Below are 5,952 nucleotides of genomic sequence, written 5' to 3'. Positions count from 1 at the left end.
CTCAGTTGGTTAAGAGCATGAGGTCTGAGCAACGGTTTGATTCCCACATGGGCCAGTGAGTTGTGCCCGAGATGAGCTGCCACCGAGCTGCCAATGCAGGATGGCTCAGCTAGTGAGAGCACGTGCTCCTAACAACAAGGTTGCCAGTTTGACTCCCGCATGGGATGGTGGGCTACGCCCACCTGCAACTAAGATTGAACATGGCACCTTGAGATGAGCTGCCCTGAGCCGCCAACAGGCGTGTGGATGGTGCAGTGGTTAGAGCACTCGCTCTTGGCAACAAGGCTTCTGGTTTGACTTCCACATGGGATGGTGGACTATGCCCACCCGCAACTAAGATTGAACACAGCACCTTGAGCTGAGCAACTGCGAGCTGCCAACAGGCGGCAGGATGGCGACTGGACTAGGAGCTGAGCTAGCTGCGCTCTCCACAACTAAAATTGAAGGACAACAACTTGGCTGTTCCCCTTCTTCAACTCCCTAACACTGTTCCCCTTTCCCAATTTCCCCATAAAATCTTAAAAAAAAATAAAAGGGGGGAGGAAATCCCAGATGTCCATCAACAAAAGAATGGATAAATTATATTACTACAATGAGATATTACACAATAGGAAAATACCAAACTCCAACCATTTGCAACCACATCAATAAATCTCACAGACACCCTATGATTAATATGAGATGGGCAGAAAATACCATTAGGTTCCTTCCATTCCAGAACATCCTTTCAAGAACAGTGAAAAGTCGCTGACGGTGTTTGAGTATCATTGTATCTTCAGATGGTACTGACTGGGTAGGCTTACGATGAGCATTCTAAGGTGTGTAACCACCTGAATGGTGGTTACTCAGATTTATTCATGTGTACAAATTCATCAAGCTCAACTCTTCAGATTCACACATATTAATGTGTGTAAATAACACTTCAGTTAAAAAAATAGAAAAAAAATAAATGAAGAGTAAAGGGGATATATGGAAACCAATGGAGACATTTCTTCCTAAAATAAAACATCTCCGAAAAGTTGGTTGTCCAGTTAGTCACACCAATTTAAGAGTGAAGGAAGGAAAAGAAAGAAGAGAAAAGTTCCCAAGAAGGCAGGAGAAGGTGTGACCTGGACCCTGGTAAAGGAACTGGCACAGCTGGGGTGAGAACTGCTCTGTGGAGGTGAGATGGGAGGCTGCAGACAACAGTCAGATGCACGAGTCTGACAGGGCTGAGGAGCAAGGAAGAGAAGCAAGCCATCTTTATTTCCAACATGAATTCGGTTGCCAACTGAGACCTCTGTGTCTGGGGAAGTGGTGAATGTTTGGAATAAGGTGAGCAGCTGGGAGAGCAGGTGCAGGAGACAGAGCTGGATGGAGGCCCAAGGCAGATGTGGAGACAAGAGGGTGTGACAGCATCATGCAGATAACGACACGAGGAGAGAGCTGGACCAGGGTGCTGGAGGTGGGGCTCATGGAGGAGACAGCGGGGACAGACTCAGGAGATGTGGGCGATGTAGAATGGGCAGGACTGGGGATGGCTGGATGAGGGCTCTGTGGAGACAGAGGACTTGTTCAAGGTTATTTCGGACCTCAACTTCCTGTATACCAAGGTCACTCACTAAAAATGGTGTCCCAACAAGAAGCTTCTGTAGAATCTCAGAGACAGCAGTCCTCTCCTGGTATGCAGGCTGCAGTGACCCCCACTGCCTGGCTCTTGGCCACCCACCTGGACAGATGCTTTTCGAGAGGCCTCTCTTCTCCATCCATAGCATATGTCCAGGCTCCAGCAGGTGGGTCAGTTCTGCTTTGGGAACGGGATGCCCTGTTCAAGAGATACAGGACACACACACACACATGCACACACACACACACACACACACACACACACAAAAAGAGATACAGGACAAAGGTGCTCTGTAAAGACAAAAAAAAACTCTTTATAGGTGTGGTGTTCAGGAAAGGGGAGATTTCAAAATGATGGTGCTCCATGAATGCAAAGAAAATGCTGACCTATGACCTGCGAAGCAAGGCCCAAACACCATCGTTGGTCGGAAAGGCTGCAGAGGGCGGTGCAGCCCTGTGTACGCCACCCTCCGTCCTACAGACCCCAACACTGTTCAGATGAGCATTCCTGTCACACACAGCTGTGGGACCCTGGGAAGGTGATCCCCCAACCCCAGCTGTTTTCTAAAGAACCTAAGTCAGTGGGTCTTGCCATCCCTGTGTCTCACTACAGACCACTTTGAACCAGGTCTCTGAGGTGAGGTACCGAAGCTCCTTGGGTGATTCTGGTGTCCAGGGAGTGACAAAGGCCCTGGTCTCCATCAACCTGCAAATGGTACCCCCAGTCATCAGCAGTGTGAGGCAGACAGATGACTGAAGCCTGTTAGTCACTCAGAATTCAGAGCATTGATCCCTGCACCAGGGAGAGGGAGCAGAAAAACAGAGCATGGGGTTGGTCTCAGTAACTTACCACAGTCCGCAGGCAGCTGAGCTGGGAATGGATGCTAGGCTTCCTGGTTCCGCAGTCCTGCCTACTGAGTACTGCACCAGGAGAAAATGGCTCACAGGCCCTGGGTGGGGGCAGCAGTGAAGAGAAAGTGAGCCATTGAGGGGGTTTGGGGAGAATGTGAAGAAGGACTTAACTGTCGGGGACCAGTGGAGGGTGGGGGGGGCTGACTTGGTGATTCCCAAACTTGTGCATTGCAGGAACCCCAAGAAAAGTAGACATAGGGAAACTTACATAGTGATCTGGGTAAATGAGGACATTTACAAAACATCAACTTATCATCTGCTGTTAGCATCGTTTCACGAAAGAAAGGGCTTGTACCACCAAGGAAGGCAGAGGGTAGCATCTCACCATGAGGAACATTTTCTAAGTTAAGACTAAATGTTAGCATTTTACTTTTCTGAGAAACTCACTGCAACAGCCATGTTTTCCGTACACAGTGGGGCAGGGGAGCCTGCTGGGGGCTAGGGAGATGGATCCGGGGGAAGTCACACTAGCAGGTATATGAGTAAAACATGCATTGCGCTGGGTACTTAAGACCATGCACTTTACTGAAATAACAATATAAGGAATATAATCATATCACTGAATAATATATAAGTGAATTAAAATAATCGCAATGAAATTTTTTGCTCCAAAGCCTCATTTGTTGCCTTTGGGCAGGAGGTCCCCAGACAGGAGAGAACTGGGTTCGGAGTTGGCAGTTTGGGGAACACACTGAACCCCACAGGGACTTGGTGAAGATTCAATGGGTGGAGCAGGGTAGTGGCCTGGAGCAGGCCTGACAAAGCATCAGTGCTCAGGGGACATTAGCTGTGATGACTAATTGTTACTAATGGCTTCTCTTTAAAACCAAACCACTTTTTACTTTTCTTAAATAAATTTCTTCAAAAAGGGAATCTCATATCACTCCAGAAAATGGGAAAATGTTTTGGTCACCACAAATGGAAGATTACCATCAAAACACAACAACGACCTCAAAACCATGCCATGAAGTCCCGGCGAGCTCACGCCTGCTCAAGGCTGAGCTTCAGGCTGCTCCCTCTGCAAACAAGGGATGGTCAAACAGACACCAAGGGCCAAAGAAGACTTTTAATTGAGACTGTGTTGTTTATAAAGATGATGGTGGCACTGATGGCACATGCCCCTTGGGGGCCTTCCTGAATCTGTCCCTTCTTGGAGAAGCTACCCATCACCTATGAGCGAAGTGGACTGTGGGGTCACTTGAGCCAACCAGGCTGGGCCTTTCAGATCCCTCTCGTGGAATCTTTAAAAACTGGCCTAGGTGGAGCCTGTGCTGAGCACTGGGGTGAGCAGTCGAAGGACGTGTGGGCTTAAGTGATCACTTCCCTCCACAAAAGTACCCACACAGAGAAGCCATGATATAAACATGCAAAGAAAGTAGAGATAAGAAATCCAAGGGTGTCAGAGAGCGAAGACCGAGGTGCCCACTCCTACCAACCAAAAGCTGTTGTGAAAAGACAGTGCCATGCGCAAACCCACAGAGAGAAGCCAGGAGGAGACCCAGAGCCGGGCACAAACTTGCTTTCTCTCAACTCCTGAATGCAGCTCCTCATGGGGCTGGATATCTTTCTCCCAGGTCCTGCCTGACACCTCTATTTCCTTCCATGAGGGAGACTATGTTTCCTGCCCAGTGATCCCTGATGGAGACAAAGGAAGGGCAGGCAGGAGGAGGTGAGCCCAGAACATGGCAGCAGTAGTGCTGAGGAGGTGGGCAGCTACAGGAGCCTTCTCTCCCAGTCAGGCTTTGAAAGAGAGGATGGAACCATGGAGGCTGCAGGACCCCTGTATGGAGGTGAGGAGAGGACTTACCCAGTGATAGCAGGAGTCGGCAGGTCTGTGGCATCACCTTCCGGTACATGGTCCTCTGGGCCAGGTCCAGTAATTCCCACTCCTCCTGCGTGAAGGTCACAAACACGTCCTTGAAGGTCACTGGTATACCTGGAAAATTAAACACAGTAAGTACTATCATCCTCCTTGGGGTTGTTCAGTGGGATCAGAGCCAGTCACTCAGTCGCTGGTGAAGGTACAGAGACCCAGATCCGAATCACCAAGGCTCCTGAAGGCCAAGCTCTGTGCAGGGATCAAGGGGGCAGCTGACAGGGCTGAGAGAGAAGCTTTCCATGGTGGAAACAATAAAGATGACACAGACAGTGGCATTTCTGTGAGGATTGTGGGGCAGATGGCAAGTGCTCTGGGACGTCAGAGGAATGGGGTGTTGGGTGTTGGGGGAATGATCATGACAATAATCACAACAGTGAAAACAGCAGCAGCAGCCGCAGCTGAGCCTCCCTAGTGCTCGCCGTCTACCTGCCCCAGGCTGAGGGAATTAGATGTCCCAGCTCTGGGGCCAGACTCCCAGGAATTTAACCTCTTGAATCTGACACTTTTTTGCTGTGTGACCTCAGGGAGGCCACTTCAGTTGTCTGAGCCTTGATTTCCCCCATCAGTATAGTAACAATTCTCACTTCTGCAAATTGTTGTAAGAACTCAAGAGAAAACGTTCATATAGGAAACACTGCAGTCCCTGGCTTGTGACAGTGCTCTGTGTATTTTGTTACTTTTACTGATCCTTCTACAGCCATGGAACTAAACACCATCATCAGCTCTATGTCAACATCAGCGGGCTGAGGCTCAGGGAGCTCTAGTGAGTCCTCCAGAGTCCCCCATCTACACAGAAGGTGAGATGTGAACCCAGCTTACTTTGGTCTATGTCTATAGTAATGTTCACACTCCTCCATCACCAGAGTGAACCCACAGTGACCAGCATGTGAAGCACTTTTAACAACTGTTGCTGCTATGTCCATGTCAGCTACCCTTGAACATATTTCTGGGGACATGGGCAGAGGATCGGAGCCATCCTCACTCACCTCATGGGTCAGGCACCAAGAGGTGTGCTACTTGCCCCCGGAGTGGTAGGACCTGGACCAGCTCCCTGCACCTGCTCAGGTCCCCTGGCACTCACAGACTTCCCAGGAGACTCCACAATGAGCCGCCAGTCAGGTTTCCTTCCTGAGTCCTGACTGCATGTGTGTCTGAGGCTTGGATACCTTAAGGGCCAGGGAACCCAAGTGGGTGAGGACAAGGCAGCTGTGGCCATTAGAACACAGGCAGCAGCCTCTGACTGGCTATAATGTGTCCTGGGTGAGTGTGGGATGGCCACACACTGTCCCCTTCCCCAGACACGTCTCAGCAGGTGGGGGGGGGCTCTTGGCGACTACAAGGCCCTCTCGTGTCTCCTTAAACAGCTCTGTCCTCACTGCTTCTGTCCACCAGGTTCCTTCTGCTCAAGACGGCTCCCTAACCCTCTGTGTGCCAAGCTCACCTACAGGAGACGTCCATACCCACCTCACAAAGTTTACTTTAGGTGTCAACCTCAGGCCTTTCTGGCCCATTATGCTTGGGAACACAGGCTCTGGTTGCCAGACAATGTGTGAGTT

The sequence above is a fragment of the Hipposideros armiger genome, unplaced genomic scaffold, assembly GCF_001890085.2.
Source record: "Hipposideros armiger isolate ML-2016 unplaced genomic scaffold, ASM189008v1 scaffold_1168, whole genome shotgun sequence".
NCBI lineage: Eukaryota > Metazoa > Chordata > Mammalia > Chiroptera > Hipposideridae > Hipposideros > Hipposideros armiger.
This window is presented reverse-complemented; position numbering follows the sequence as displayed.